General features: G+C 44.7%; 2 long non-coding RNA genes across 2 annotated transcripts in view; one reads left to right on the top strand and one right to left on the bottom strand.

Moving 5' to 3' along the window:
• The first annotated feature begins 5066 nt into the window (after positions 1-5066).
• On the top strand, positions 5067-15072 carry Gm35644. The gene is made up of 4 exons (XR_001780667.2): positions 5067-5127; positions 5425-5579; positions 5805-5958; positions 14820-15072. It is a non-coding gene; the product is annotated as a predicted gene, 35644 (long non-coding RNA).
• Gm26839 (predicted gene, 26839) overlaps positions 5130-16829 on the bottom strand; it is a 56198-nt gene continuing 44498 nt past the window's right edge. Inside the window, exons 3-4 of the long non-coding RNA NR_136760.1 lie at positions 6193-6372; positions 5130-5545 (exon numbers count right to left, since the gene is read on the bottom strand). This is a non-coding gene — a long non-coding RNA (predicted gene, 26839). The remainder of the gene's footprint in view (positions 5546-6192; positions 6373-16829) is intronic.

The following is a 16829-nucleotide window of genomic DNA, read 5'->3' as shown; positions in this document are numbered from 1 at the left end:
CACTGTAGCTGTCTTCAGACACACCAGAAGAGGGTACTGGATCCCATAATAGATGGTTGTGAGATACCATGTGGTTGCTGGGAATTGAACTCAGGACCTCTGGGAGAGCTGTCAGTGCTCTTAACCACGGAGCCATCCCATACTTAGCTCCAGCCCCCCACCCCATACTTAGCTCTCTTGACCATGGTACCATGCAGATGTTTCTGGCATTAGAAGATGCTCCCAGGGATGGAGAGATGGCTCCGTGGTTAAGAGCACTGACTGCTCTTCCAGAGGTCCTGAGTTCAATTCCCAGCAACCACATGGTGGCTCACAACCATCTATAATGGGGTCTGATGCCCTCTTGTGTGTCTGAAGAGAGCAATGGTGGTGTACTCACATACATAAAATAAATAAATCTTTGGAAAGAAGGAGGAGAAGGAGAAGAAGGAGACGCATCAGCAGCTCCCATCCTGGAATACTCCTTCTTATTAAACTATATAAGGCTACATGGAGTCCTCAACTCACCCCCTGCCCTTGGGGGAGATGTTTAGTGAGTTGGTTAATCAGACTCTGGACTCAGACATGATTTTAACACCCACTACCTGTGTGCATTTGTATTCTTAGCTTCTTTCTTTGTTGTGACAATAATACCCGGCACAGACAACTTGAAAGAAGGAGCCAGGTGTATGGTTTCAGAGGTGTGCGCTGCTGCTCAGAGATTTTTGCACTTAGGGTGAAACAGGGCAGCATGGAGGGGCGGGGTTAGGACATAGCTGCTTACCTCTTGGGAGCCAGGAAACAGTCAAAAGAAAGCACACCCTCAATGAGCCCTTTCCTTTGTCCGGGTCCCATCCATCCGACAATGCCATCAGATTATCATCCCATCGATGGATTAACTCGCTGACTTAGTCGGAACCTTTCTGTTCTAATCACTATCCTTAGCCCTGGACCCTGAGGCAGTGTGTAACCAGGTTCTCAACATGTGAGTCTTCTGGGTGATGCTTCACACCATCATTATAACAGGTCTCTGGGCCTCCAGTTACCCATCTGCTCATTAGCTTTGGGGACTCAAAGGAAGAAATGAGATCGGCCTTGAGAAGTGGTTGGCATTGTGGCCAGTGTGTCAGCCCTGACTGGCATAAACACCATCACTGGTATCAACATTAAAACATTGGCTATGGTGGTGCATGAAGTCCCAGAGTTGGGAGGCTGAAGTAGGGGTATTCCCATGAGTTTTGTCTCCACCCACAGGACACACAGTGAGAAAACATCTCAAAACAAAAACCAAACCACCATTCATCATCATCATCATCCCACCATCATTACTCCCAACTGTCCTCACTTGACTTCATGACAGACTGTCCACCAAGAAATGGAATTTTGGCCAGACAGAAGACAGACACTTTGATTAAAAGGATGGAGGGATGGTTACAAGGAAAAAGGGAAAACCCAGCCCAAATTGCAGTGCTCATTGGCACTGTACACAGACATCTTGGAAGACTAGAGCACAATGTGGGTAAGAAGATGCCTAAGACTGAGGACAGATTGAAAACGACAACTCATCAGAGAATGACTTTCATGAAATCAGTAATAACATGATCCGATGAAACCTGGAGGAAAGTGCTCTCTAAAATACGCCTGAGATTGTGAGGCCTGCCATACAGGAAATATATGGGAAAGAAGGAGACTCCTGGGGACACTGGAGGACTCAACCAGAACAGAGCTCTCAGCTGGAGATCCCTGCCAGGGCTTAGAATCCACTGTAGGGAGTTTAAGCAAAAAAGAAATGTGTTATAGGGTGATCTATGGCTCCGTGCTTGTTCAGGTTGAGGAAATGCTCTGGGCTAAGCTTCACTATCCAAACTCCAGTCACCGCAGGAATCCCCACCTTTCATGCAGCAGGAAACTGTTCTTGCAGCTGCTAGCTTGGGAACCCCACCTTGACAGCCACAGTCAGAAATCGCACCCTGCAAGGAAACCACTGACATCGGACAGAGAGCATCATGGTGGGGGAATCTTTGCACCAGGGCCAGCTGCAGAACCATGACATCCTAATGAAATTTCAGCAGCCACACGGATGACCCACCCCTCCTTTGACACCTACAAAGCTGGTAGTTACACACTGGGGCCTCTGTTAAAGGGTGGAAGAAATGTTCTGGGGGCTGGTGAGATGGCTCAGTGGGTAAGAGCACCTGACTGCTCTTCCAAAGGTCCGGAGTTCAAATCCCAGCAACCACATGGTGGCTCACAACCATCTGTAACAAGATCTGACTCCCTCTTCTGGAGTGTCTGAAGACAGCTACAGTGTACTTACATATAATAAATAAATCTTTAAAAAAAAAAAAAAAAGAAATGTTCAATGACTCCCGGAGCAAGCTTGCCAACAGAAACAGCAGAAGTCAATGCTGGAAGCAAGCAAGCAAGCAAGCAAGCACATCCCGCGAAGCCAGCTTATATTTAGAACCTTGCTTCAAGGAACTCTGAGAAATGAGTTTGTGGTATTCCTCTCTAAAGCAGAGGAACACATAAGAAGAGGAGATTGGGACAACTCAGATGCCCAAATCCACTTTGCCCACTAACAGTTCAGGCTTTAGCTGTTAAATGTTTGCATACACTCTCCCCTAAGTGGAGCTTCTGACAAACTACCTCACAAACACTATGCCAGGGGGAAACCAATACTTCTCATATCTGTAACCTATTCACCTCGTGTACCACAAACAACCAGCGGTTCTCAACCTGTGGGTTGCAACCCCTTGATATCAGATATCTTGTATAACAGAGATTTACAATATGATTCACAACAGTAGCAAAATTACAGTTATGAAGAAGCAATTGGGAATCACCACAACATGAGGAACTGTATTAAAGGGTCACAGGATGAGGAAGGGTGATAACCAGTGATATAGACTGAAGGGTAGTCAGTCAACCACAACCAGCAACCCCTTTATGGACTCTTAGGGACAAGAGGGAAAGAAAAGAAAGGGAAGTTATTTATATATGTAAGAGATACATATAGAGCAAGACAGGATACAAGTAGTTACCATGTCCTTCATGTTTGCTATTTGGCTTGAGCCCTAGTTGGAATTTATATCTTTCTTCTTTTGTTTCCCATTCTGTATAACCTGTAATCCCAGTTTTTCAGGGGGCCAGACTTGTCTTAGGGACATTGACCTAAGCCTTCATTACAGAGGACTCCAAGTTCTAGGGTTGTTGAAGCCTTCCCTAGCCTTTGCCTCCGTGTTTTGCAGTAGCAAGAGGCAGTTCAGAGAATAGACTGTCCCTGAGTGAACCTAATTGCCGCTGATTTTCAAGGGCCACCACAAGCATCCCTGGAACCTCAGCCCAGTCTCCATTCTGACCCAACAGCACCAAGTGTTTCTCCCCTGATTAAAAAAAAAAAAAGAAAGAAAAGTCTTTCTTGAGTCCACAACTCCTAAGTCAACCCAAACCCCAAAGTTGACATGGTTTAGATTTTAAGCATTGTGGTCATCTGAATGAGAACAGTTGACTACTTGATCTCCAGCTGGTGGAACTGTTTGGGAAGGGTTAGGAGGCGTGGCCTTGATGGAGGAGGTGTGCTAATAGCAGGCTTGATGTTTCAAAAGACTGCCATTCCAAGTTCTTTTTGCCACTTCCTACTTTGGGATCAGATGTTCCTGCCCCTGTAGCTTTGTGGCTTCCATCCTGGACCAACTGAACCATAAGCCCAATTGAACATTACCTTTCCTAAGTTGTCATGGTCACAGTGTTTTGTTATAGCAAAAGAGAAAATTAACTAATACAAATATCAAATCCTTTAAGGAGATTAGTTGTGTAACTTTATATCAAGAAGGACTCTTCATGTTTTTAACATTCTATTTGAGAATGAAACATTTTGCTTAAACAGGTCAGTTTTGTTGTTCTATATAAGAATTATAATTGATTCAGGCTTATGATGTCTAAATTGAATTTTTCCCACATTTGTACAAAGTATTGGAACACATAAACACACTTAAAGCAACAGACTTATAAAATTCTGTCGTAAATCAGACATGCTATATGTGTGTGTGTGTGTATGTGTATATATATATATATACATATACATATATATATATATATATAAGATTCAACAAGGCTTATTAGATTTATTTATTATTTATTAGATTAACAGGAATAATCCAAATGCTTGGGAACTTTTTGGTTAAAATAGGAATGAGTTCATTTTAAAAGGCATAAATCTATTTTAAAATATTACAAAGAGTTTTAATTGAGTAAAACAAGTATGCACTTGCTGTACAAAATATAAGATACATAAATTGAATGTGAGATAGATGTTGACAAGCCTTTTCTATTGATGGCCAGAGAGTAAATATCTCAGGCTTTGTAGGGTCTGTTACAGCTACTCTAACAGTACAAAACAACCATATGTTTTCAGTTTATAACTTTACTATGTCAAATGTTAACTATATTTAAAAAAAAAAAGTCAAATGAAGCCATTGCATGACCTTTGCAGTCCATACAAGTCACCCTCAAGAGTTTCTAAACACTGAAAATTAAATGTGCTGCATGACTTTGCAGCTGATGGCATGAATCCCAAACAGATGAATTTTGGAGTTTGAGACCAGGTTTCCATGACTATCTCTCCCACTCAAGTAGATAAGCTATTGGGGAGTAATTATTTAACTTTTGATGACTGTAAATCAAACTCTGTAACTGAAGCTGTCTCATAGATCCTTAAAATATTCGAATGAGACATTATGTGTAAGAATGTACACTGAAAGTCTCTTTAAGAATAGAGTGCTACTATCTCAACTAAAATGTAAATGCATTTGCACGGTCTGTCCATAGAAGTGACAAGAGTTTGGAGTAAGTTTATTTTGTTTTGTTTTGTTTTTTAACCATACTTAGCACTCAAATCTTTGATATCTTGTTGGTCACTCATCTATAATGTCCTGCCGATCAGATTTTAAACTAATGTATGTAATACTCAGAAATCTGTGTCTTTAAGGTACAAATTTAACCTAAGCATCTTATAATTTCAACAGGTGCAAGTTCTTTTATTGGGGAAATCAAATTTGTAAGATTTCTTTTTGCTATACTTTGCAGAGAAATTGTAAAATGAGGAACAGAAATGAAGACACGGAGGAGACCAATAGGCAAAGCAAGGTGACCAAGAACACACTTTAGGAAAGTGTGCAAAACTTTAATTATATCCCAAAAGAAAGTCGAGGACGGTAATGATGAACCCCCTTCGTTTCTGTAGACCTGCTCGATCTGTATCTCCAAAGCTCATACAGTGTGCGTTTAGGAAGGTTCCAAAAGAGACTTACAGCTCAGAATGCAGTCTCTGGTCTTCTCCAAGTCTCTTAGCATGAACAGTTTGGAATCATATGTTAGGGGGAAAATGATCATGCAATCCTCTGGGTTCTATATTTTTCTCATTTGTATCTAATTCCTCTGCAGACTTCCTGGGGTATACTGAGAGAAGGCAGGAAACAAACGAACGTCCGTGCTCTCTTCTCGGCATTTGTCCGTTGAGGGTTTGCCTGTTCAGTTTGCTGTTTTATTTTGTCTAACCTGCTCCCTGTAAGAAACACGGTGAAGGAAGAGTGTTTAAGGTATATGTTTTCACGCTGGCATTGGAAAGCATTAATAGAAATTAAATATGGAAATCCCAACATGCTGAGATAAATTTACAACTGCAAAAATGTAATTTCCGGTTGGGTCCTTTTATAGCTGGAGGGCTAGAATGACTGGTTAAACACAAATATTCATGTAGTTTTGATAGTATCAGAAAAACAAACTTATTTCCATTCTTCCTGTTCCTCTTAATCTTGTTTCAGAGTTTACAACACAAACCACTGAACTCCGGGCTCTCTCTATTGAAGATGCGGTAACGCTCCACATGCGTGTACTAGTAGCATGGGCTTATATGGAGTTCTTTCCTTCCTGATTGGCCTCCACGAGGGATTTTCCAGATCTGTAGAATGGTTGCATGTGTGTGTTTCATTACAAAATTGGTATTATGCTTATATATCGGTGACCTGCTTTGTCAGTTACTATGGATGTTTTCCCAACAACTGAGTGGTCCACTGCGGCATGGATAAGTACGTAACATATTTCACATATGTTCCCTTTAGCATTATCATGCTGCAACCAGAGTGTTAAAGGTGAAATCCTGGTATCAGGAAGTCCCCACCCCTCCCTGCCTAAAAAGCTACGTTCACTCACCATGTACGTAACAGCCACGAGCTATTTCTGAAGCTCGAAGGACCACCATTGGTTTACCCATTCAGTTGCTGGAAATCCATGTTTCTGACTTTTCAGTACTGCAAATAATGTTTTGGTGGTTTCATATACAAACATCTTTGGGCCTAGTTTTGATCATTTCTGTATGATTAATTTCTGAACCTGAAATTGAAGGGACAACACATGTGGGTATTTGTAAAAATGTCTTAATGATCCCGCTAACACCATTTTACCGGACTCTCTGCATCTGACCATCCTCATCCCTGGGTTAGCTACTTGTCTAGTGCTATCTCCCAAGCCAAACAACTGCCATCTTCAGGAGTTCAGCTGTCCCTGTGTATAAGCAGTCATCCCAGATGCTCTTGTTGACTACTGATGCTCCTTCATAGAAACAGGAGGTTGGGTAGGTCATGGAAGCCTCACCTGAATGGCCAGCTACCCCTCCCAACCAGTGGTATGCAAATGGCCTGGGATAGAGGCTGAAAGGGACTACTGGAAGGAGCTCATCTCTGTTTGTGGGACGCTGTCATCCATGCCGGAGTGAGGACTTTCTTCGATGCTGCTTTGATGTCACCCACCCCTCTCCTGTTAGGAACCATTTGTTCAACTCTGTAAATCACCTCTATACATTCCTTGGTTTGGTTTCTCATTTGGTTTGTCATTAGGGCCTTATGAAGAGATGTTGCCTAGTCTCCCCCCTCCCCCAACCCACACACAGAGACGAAAAGTCCTGAAACAGTACTTTACAAACATAGTTTCATTTAAACCTCACAAGTTAGTAAGTTCTATTAATATCAACCTTTATGAGAGAAAACTGAAGCGTGTGCCTAGACATTAGCTCACAACTGACCCGAATATCTCACACACACACACACACACACACACACACACACACACACACACACACACAAAACTGTGCCTGCATGCATGATTTGAAGTCCATTCTCCCCTTCCATCCTTATGTGGGTTCCATGACTCTCAAACTCTGGCCAGGCCTGTGTGGCAAGTGCTTTACCCACTGAGCCACCCACCTGTTGAAAGCCTGATATTTTTAATTCCTCTGCTCTGGTTACCACTAGAGTTCTCCCTGCAACGCAGGGGTGCGTTGTTTCTCTGTACTACTGAGGGTTGTTTGATTATCCATGGAGCTGAACAGTTTTCTTCCCTGTTGTTCACCATTGGCACCTCCTTTGTAGATTCTCTCTTCATGCCCCTTGCATAGAATTCATGTCTGAAATGTTTCCTTTTGAGGTAGCGTCGGATGATCTGAATTCTAATCACAGTCCTGTCCCTAATTAGCTATGCCAGGGCAGGGGGAAAAAAAAAACAACACACACACCACTGAGAATTCTGTTTCTTCGGTTCCTATTATGGAAAATAAGATGGTTAAATTAAATCATCTCATCTCCGAGATTCAGTCACTCCATGCAGCTCATTCTCAACCGTTGTCACGGGCAAAGGTCGCCTGTGCATCTGTCATTTAAACAGAGGGGCAGGGAGAGGCTTCGCCAGTCATGTGCCATGTGCCTACCACGAGAGCGTGAGGGTCGAAGTTTGATCGCTGGCCCACATCAAAGCCGGGTGTGGAATGCTTGCCTATGCTTCTGATGCTGGATAGACAGAACAGAACAGACTGATTCCTGGGGACTAGCCCATTTGACGGTCTCCAGATTCACTGAGGTGAAGAGATTGTGGAAGACACTGATTTCTGGCTTCCATATGTCTCTCTCTGTCTCTGTCTCTGTCTCTGTCTCTCTCTCTCTTTTTCTCTCTGTCCTTGGGATTTCTGTGCCCTGAGTCCCAGCATGCCTTGGGCTTTGGGGGTGTCACTCCCCTGTCCCCCAAGTTTCTCATTCCTGCTGGAAGGGTGTCATGGCTTCCTTGGATCTGCTCCTGCTCAGATCACTTCTCAAGCGCTTCTCTTTCCCTGTGCCCCAAAGGTCACCGTTCTCCAGAATGTGGCACGCTGTTCTTTGAATCTGATCCCTTGGGAGGCAGCTCAGTCTCTGCAGGATGCCTTGAACCTCCCATGATTCTGTTCCCCTTGTGTGTGTTAATCCCTAGTCTCTGCTGACCCTAGTTCAGGTGTTTTCTCTTCTGAATCTGGGAGCGCAACCAGGTTAAAAGCTAGCACGTGGGTTCAGAGTCGGGCAAGCTGGGGATTCAAACCCAGCTTCTGTGTTCACCATGGAGCTGTTGGGGAGGGGCAATTAGCGTCTATTTTCTTGCTGTAATGGGAGAGCCTATGGGGAGGTGGGGAATGTCATTGTGTGTAGCTCAGGAATATGTAAGAAGAAAAAAACGAGACCATCCTCACAAAGGACGGCACAGAATGCTGACACTTTAATTTTGATTGTTACCGTTCATATACATTTCACATATGTTCCCTTTAGCATTATCGTGCTGCAACCAGAGTGTTAAAGGTGAAATCCTGGGATCAGGAAGTCCCCACCCCTGCCTAAAAAGCTACGCTCACTCACCCATCCCAGGATACTAATTGGAAGTGAGAACTAGTGTAAAGCAGAAACAGGTTTACTCAGTGACCATTTGGGGAAGAGGAAGAGATAGGAGGGTTCAGTGACCCCCACATCCCAATCACAGTCCATCTTTGGGGTGCTGACATGGACTTTTCGCATGTGCATGCAGTTTTATTTTCGCTGAAATTGAGGGTGACTTTAAGTCAATGGTTTATCCCTATGCCTCCAGCCTTGAGGAGGGAGAGAGAAATTAGACAGATGCTCCGAGAGTGCCCATCATCCTGACTTGCAGGGAGACGGGAAACAGAAACAGAGAGGCCAGGCTTTTATGCTAGTTCTAGTTATATTGTGGGTCCAGAAAGGAGGCAGTACCATTTTAGCAAAAGCATCTTCTATGTGCCTGGTTCAACATCACAGCATTCTGGGCATTCACTGCTTCGTCCGAATCAGTTAACACGGTGTCTGGGACATCTTTGACTCTCTGCAGCACTGGTCCAGGGGATACATAAGTCACACTGCTGACCCTTTCGGAAGTATTTGTGGTAGTTGTTTGTTTGCCATTCCCACCACGTTTTGTTTTGTTTCTTTTTTTTTTTTTTATTGTTGATGTTGTTGTTTGGCTATTTGTTTTTGTTGGTGGTGGTGCTGTTGGTTTTACTAAGCCCCTGTCAGGAATTGCTTTCCTGAGAACTCTAGGACACAAAGTTAGTTATAGTAAAGAATTAGATGTTGAAGTCAAGTGTAGGGGCTCACACAGGTAATCCCAGCAGCACTCAGGACGCTGAGACAGCTGAGGCTGAGACCAGGAGGATCGTGGAGAGTGCAAGGCCACCCTGGGTTACCTAGTGAATTCCAGGACAGCTGGGCTATAAAGTGAGACTCTGTCTATAGAAATTCCAAACAAACAAAACAGAAAACCAAGACAACAATAAAGACAAGGGCTGGGGTATAGCTCAGCTAGCACAGTGCTTTCCTGGTGTGCATGAACTCCCAGGGTCCAACGCCACGTAAAGCCAGGCGTAAGGCTGCATGTCTGATTCTAGAATGACTGTAATCCCAGTAGTCAGAAGACGGTGGATGGAAAATCAGAAGTTCAAGGTCATCTTTGGCTACATGGTGTATTGGGAGCTAGCCTGGGCTATCTGTCTTCCAACGTCGTGGTTGGGGGGATGACCCACACAGCACAAGGATACCTATCCAAAAGAAAGAGAATGTCATCAAAAGAGAGGGGAGACTGTGACACATGCAAGTTTCTCTTTGTGCTTTCTTTCGGACACTCTTAGCTGACACCCCGACTCTCAGACGTCTCCCCCTAATTCCTGCAGTACCTTCGGCTGGTCAGCTAATCCTCACAGTCGGGTCTTTGGATAAGCGATGTCCAAGGTGGCTTCTTCACTCCAACATGCCCCCCATATAACCTCTAAGAACACCTGAGCAAAGCAGTATCTCAAAGATGCCATCACTGAAATCAAAACAGAGCAGACAGGTTTGGAAAATGGACTTCCTGGGAAGGTGGCAGGAGGCCAGAGCCGTAGTGAGTGAGGGACTGATGGTATGGGAAGAGGGAGGCTTCAGGCATATTGAAAATTGAGACGTCTTTGGGGGAAGAAAAATCAATACAGGCTATGAATCTTTTAGTATGGGCTGACGGCAAAAAGCATCACAGCAGGGCTGTTGGATTTTTTTTTTCTCCTAAGGTTTTAAAAATAATTATCCATGTACATTAGCTGGTGTTTCTTTAAAGAAAAACAAAACCCACATAAGTACTGTATTTCAGAAAGATTTTAAAATACTGAAGTTGCCTCGTGCAGTAAATCGATGCCTGGCCACTCCCAAAAGTGCTTCTGCATTTAGCATCCGTTCCCAAAGCCTGAGACTCTGGGCTCTTTCTCATTAAGATCAATTCTGGTTCTCACTAACAGTAAGTGCCTGGTCAGATGGACAAAAATACCGCGCTCTTCCCCCTGCCCCCAGTCAGTCTGTGAACTTTTGTTACTGGGGAAATGGGTTCCATTTGCCCGGTGCAGGGGAGTGGGAGAAGAGGTTCTTGGCCTCATTAATAATAATTTTAAAACAAACTCAGAAGGAAACTCTTGTTTGTAGTTGCTATTGTTTCAGAGTTTCGGAGAGAAACAACAGTTGGGGTGGCTGGAAATTCTGGCAGCTTCCAGGAAGAAGAGAGGTAGAGGGGAAAGTCATGCCTTTTAAGTTAGCCATGGAGACAGTGAGGAAGCCCAGGTGTTAGGGGTAGCATGTTTAGAGTGCCCAGCTGAGGCGGAATTCAGAAGGTACCCAGTTCTGGGATCCTTTGTCCCAGGAAAAAGGCAGACCTAGGATCGATTCATGATACAAAAAGACATAATGCAAAGCTAGGTATGGTAACATACACCTTTATTTGAGGATTTGGGAAGATTAGGAATTCAAAGATCTCTTTGGCACAAAGCAAGTTCAAAAGCCATCCTGGCCTATATGACCCTGTTTCAAAAAAGAAAGAAAGAAAGAAAGAAAGAAAGAAAGAAAGAAAGAAAGAAAGAAAGGAAGGAAGGAAGGAAGGAAGGAAGGAAGGAAGGAAGGAAGGAAGGAAGAAAGAAAGAAAGAAAGAAAGAAAGAAAGAAAGAAAGAAAGAAAGAAAGAAAGAAAGGAGAGAGGGAGATAGAGAGAGAGTGTGAGAGAGAGAAGGAGGAAGGGAGGGAGGAAGGAAGGAAGAAAGGAAGGAAGGAAGGAAGGAAGGAAGGAAGGAAGGAAGGGAGAGAGGAAGGAAAGGAAAGGGGGAAAAGAGAAAAAAAAAAGAAAAAAAGAGTTTGGGAAGACCAAAAGGAATGGACCTCTTTGCCTCTACCCAGAATCCTCTCTGACTTCTTGAGTGTCTATTTAACCTAAAACCAACCTCAAGCAACAGATCCTTTGACTCCTTTGATACCCGCGACACCCTGAGTTTCTGCAGTCTCCTCTATGCCTTTCCCACATCCTTTCCTCCTTCCCAGTTCTTGATGGCCCACCTGGTGTCTTTTCCATCTCCACCCTGGGTGCAGTTCTTGGTATATAACACATCTAGCCAATATCTGTGAAATAAACCAAAGGGAGAAAAGCCAGATGTCCAAAGTAAAAGGTGTGTTTCCCAGAAACTTAGCTCAGAAAAGGTTCTTGGAAAAAAACAATATGTTTTTACTATAATATTTAAATGTCTAGCTTCATGTGCTCACACAAGCTTCTATGGAAGCAAACAGGTCAGAGTAATGGCAGACAAGGGTCTCACGCCGAGAGCACAGGCTGACATGCCTAGTAGTTACTGAGAGACCAAATGTTCTTCTTCCCAGAAGTGTTTCTGTCTCTGTTCCCTCTTCTAGAGCTCAGAATACTCTTTCTCACAAAGCCTGTTGTTGGGGGTTAGGACGTTTCTAGGAACTATTCGGCTTAGCTCAAGCTCAGTTAAATTAGCTGTCTTAGTTGGTAGGTGGAGCCATTACAGACAGCCATCGTGATGGCCGTTTCAGAGTATGTGGCCTTTGGTTTGTTGTTGTTGTTTCAGTTCAGAGAGTGACAATTCATTTGGGGGTGAGAGAGGTTTCACCCCCTTTCCTGGCACTTGTACAATAAGGAAAAGCAAAAGAACAAAACACAGAGACAGTGAGGGATCTACACGACCTGCCCATCCCTGGCCCAGAAGCTACAGAATACATAACGAACCAAACTGTCCTCGAGGAGGGGCAGGGGAGACTCCGAATCCTGCCCCTTCAGCCCTCTGGCCTTTGGTTTCTTAAACCCCAGTACACCACGTGCCTGATGGGTGGAGAGCAAGTATGTTCGGGAGAAATACTTCCCTCACAGTACAGCTGGGACTGGGCTGGAATGCAGAGCTGATTATACCATACCACAGGCAGGTGCTTTTTAGAACTCTTTGTCTCCTGCATAATAAATATTAAACCCTTTAAACTAACGGGTATTCACCTGCCTTACCCAAGCAGGATAGGGCACCTCATCTGCCTCACCTTGCCCCAACCGTGCACTTCAAATGCAAATTCTTTCAAGCCTTTTAACTGGGACTAAAGGTTAGAGAACACAGCGGTTGATTGAATCTCTTTTGGAATCTGAAAGGGTTTGGGGAGATGGCTTAGTCAATAAAGTGTTTGGTGCACAGACATGAGAACTTGAATTCAGCTCCCCAGCACCTATGTAAAAAGCCTGGCTTGTCCTTACAGCCCATAATCCCAACCCTGGGAAGACAGACAGATGGATGCTGGAGCTTGCTGGAGCTTGTGGGATCTTGCTAGATGGCTAGTATAACTAAATCAGTAAGCATCAGGTTTTGTGAGAAACAAGCTCACTGTCTCAAAAAAAAATGAGGCAGAAAGTGACTGAAAAGGGCAGCTGACACTGACATCTGCCCTCTGTGTGCTCCTACGTGAATATAGTCTCTCTCTCTCTCTCTCTCTCTCTCTCTCTCTCACACACACACACACACACACACACACACACACACACAAACACATCACACACATATACATACATTTCAAATAATAGTAATGACAGATTAACAATCGAAAGGGCTATGGCTTACCTTTGTACACAATCACCAACCACTCACTAGAGTGTTAGCAGGTATATTCGAGATTAAGGTGTGTTACTGATGTGGTCCACAGATGCACAATGGTGTGTGCTATTATCCCCATCCACCTCCCCCAGTTTGTACCCACAGCATCCTCAGCCGGCATTTTGACAGGCTGACAGCTAGGCCTGCTGTTCATTGTTGACCATGACTCTCGTTGCCTCGTGTTGCCTGCACCACACATCTGGAAATGTGAGCACAGCCACGGGAGATCCATCGTCCCTTCTCGGTTGGTGTTGAAACCCACCAGTTCGTCAAGAGCTTCTGAAGCGCCTCACTTGTGCTTCCTCAGCAATCCGTTCTCAAAATACAGTCTCTGAGCAGAGGTTTTACCCACAACTATCACTAATGCGCTCTCATCCTACGGTCCTTCTCTTTATTGTTAGTAATTCGGGACAGACCCCAGGAGGCTGTGGGTTCTGCCCTGTGGGATCCTGGGACAAAGGACTTGATGCTTTAGCACTTGGGTGTGTATTCAGGTACCCATGTGCTTAGAGGCTAGGGCTCAGTGTCTTCCTCTCTCATGCTCAGCCCCGCCCCTTTTGAGACAGGGTCTCTCACTAACCCTGGAGCTCACTGGTTAGGTGAGACTTGCTGGCCAGCAAGCCCCGGCAGCCTCCTGCCTCAGCCTCCCCAGGTGCTGGGGTTACAGAACACAGCACCACCCCCAGCTTATCCTCAAGGGAGCTGGGCATCCATCCAGGTCCCCATACTTGCACAGCAACCACGGTAGCTACCTGAGCCATCTCTTCAGTCTGCCATTGGCTATTTCTGGCCCAGAGTATGCAGGTCACGTGGACAGAGTTTTCAAAGCCCACCTGTGACTCTTGTCATTCCATGCCTGCTCTGGTCACCTCCCGCTCCGTCCTTGGGCACCATGGTGGCTGTTGCAGTCTTACTGATGCCTATAGTAACAGCCACTGTTAAAAGCTCACTATGCACCATGTGCTTTCAGAAGGGCGATGTGGGCTCCATCTAGACTTGGTTACATTTGAACTTTATCGCCAAATATGTTGGTGACCTTCAACACTTCTTTCAATGGTTTCACCTTTTAAAGATTCCATTTCCTAATGGAAAAAAAAAATCTATAGCTACTTCATGGTATCGGCACACATACTAATGTACTTGTGTTTCATGTTCATGTTCCTTCCTCTTTTAGAGTCCAATTTGCTTCTGTTCCCCACCTGCCAAAACCCTACCCAGCCCAGGGAAAACACCTTTCTACAAACTTAACCAAACTTCAAAGGTCTATTTCCCCTGGGTTCCTAAAACTCCTGTTTATGTGTTTTATAACCTAGGGTTGTTCAAAGCATGCACACAAGGAACTGTCACAGCCACAGAATAGTCATAACTACCTTTGTCCAGTCCTGACGTCATGCGTGATTGTAGGGACTTCTGCGTGTGGCTTGCTTTGCCCATCTGCTTCTTAACCCTGGGAAACACTGCCTAAGAACCTCCTAACCTCAGACTCCCTTGATGTCAACTTCAACTTCTGATACTTTTCTGTTCTTTTTCCTCCTGTGTAGCACACACCCATCGGAACGATCACGTATGCAGGCAATTGGTTTGCCCAAGCAGAACGAAGCCACTTGAGTCTAACTGGTTGATCATGGCGTTCCCAGCATTTACGGCAGCGCCCAATACTTAGATGATGTCCGAGAAGCCCGGATATAAATGAACACCAAGTCCAGAGAGAACCAGGTTTGCGCATCAGCCCTAAAGCCCTGTGCTGTACCCTCCTTCCCTGCTGTTTAGCCACCCAGGATACCGAATACTGTTCCGGTTTACCAAGGGAAGCCTTTTTAAAAGGTTTTGGCCTTTCTTCTGAAGCTGCGGGGGGGTGGGGGGGGCACCACTGAGGATTGCAAAGGGAAGCACATAGTGTCCCCTCGTTTGTCTTCTGTGATCCAACTCCTGTCTGGACTGTCCAGCTGCTTAAAACACTGTCAGTGCCCTGTCACATGGGTTCCAAAAATAGCCCCTCCAGGAGACAAATGACGTGACCTTGGGTGCTGGCTATGCTCTGGATACGCTACTGGTGGGAGGATTCTGTCCATTGGGACTTTTTCCCTTCAGACTCAGGGATGTGGCTGGAGGCCATGCTGTCCTCAGCCTGTCTGTCTACTCTTAGGTTGGACAGTCTTAGAGTCTCTCTTCCATCTCCTCTTAAACTTGTATTTTCCAGAACAGCACCTAGATTTCTAGCAAGCAAACAGTACCTCCAGGCGTTCTGACGCAGGAGCTCTCACAGGGCATTAGCTGCCTTTGTATCACACTATTGTAACACTTGCTTCACTCCGCACTTTATGGCAAGCTGCCTTTCTACATCCTAGATTTTATACTTCTTCTTCTTCTTCTTCTTCTTTTAATACAAATGCTTTATTTAACAATTGTAGGTCATTCCATGGGCTAAATCGTGGATATCCAGAACCCAGCATCAAGCACAACCTTCGAGCTTCTCTTTCTGACTCCAATAGGGTGAGCATGTCACCCTCTCGAAGGGGGCCTTTGACATTTTGGATGATAGGGCGGCTGGTGTCACCCATAAATTCCACTCACACCTGCGTGCACTGTCCCTGCGAACCAATCCTGCCCAGCACTTTGGTTACCCTAGCCAGCTTGATGGGCTGCACGCGACTCGTGTCCATGATGGCGCTGATCTGGCGGAAAGATTTTACACTTCTTAAAACGAACATTCTCTTTCCATTTTCCTCTCCTCCCAGCTCAGGCCTTGCCCGTATCAACCGTTTCATAGTCACAGATCAACTGGCTTCAGTGGATGAACCGTTATCAAGCAAGAAGGAATTTTTTTTTTCTGCTCTGATTCGAGGGTCTGGTTGAACCTCAGGAGGAGACATGGGAAAGGCTGAGTAAGGGTCAGGGGATGCGACCTTTCCTTCTGACAGTTTGTCTGAATGTTTTCTCTCTCCCTTTATTACTGGGGATCAAAAGGAAGGAAGGAAGGAAGTGGTACGCGTGTGCCTTACAGGGCTTCTGCCAAGATCGATACTTTCTGTTTACAGATGATTTCCTTTCCATTTCTGTAGCGTTCTTACAAAGGGGAAAAAGAAGAAAAGAAGAAGAAGAAGTAAAGAGAAACTTGCAGCTGGGGAGAAGTCATTGGGAATTAAATGAATTTGTTGACCAGATTTTTTTTTTTTGACTAGCTAACACCATTCTATTTTCCCAATATCATTTTTTTAACTTTACTCATGTGACCCCACATTTTTCTTTTAAGGCTAGATATCTAAAAAAGAAGAAGAAAGAAAAAAGAAAAACAAAAAACTCATCTATTTTTGAGTTGAGTTGGTGTTTGCATGCGGGCACGTGGCTCTAGTAGATGCAGTTTACCACCATTATGCAATAAGTCTTTCACTTCTGCAGAAACACGAGGTCTATTTTTGCAGTTCCCACTCCTTGTGCTGAATGTAAAAGCCCCAGAAGGAGAGTGTTAAGAAAGTAAGGATTTATGCACCAGGCACACTCCCTCCGGGGCTGAGCCGAATACTTCCTTCTCCACGGTTTTGCAGGTGGTG

The sequence above is a fragment of the Mus musculus genome, chromosome 12, assembly GCF_000001635.26.
Source record: "Mus musculus strain C57BL/6J chromosome 12, GRCm38.p6 C57BL/6J".
Taxonomy (NCBI): domain Eukaryota; kingdom Metazoa; phylum Chordata; class Mammalia; order Rodentia; family Muridae; genus Mus; species Mus musculus.
This window is presented reverse-complemented; position numbering and strand designations above follow the sequence as displayed.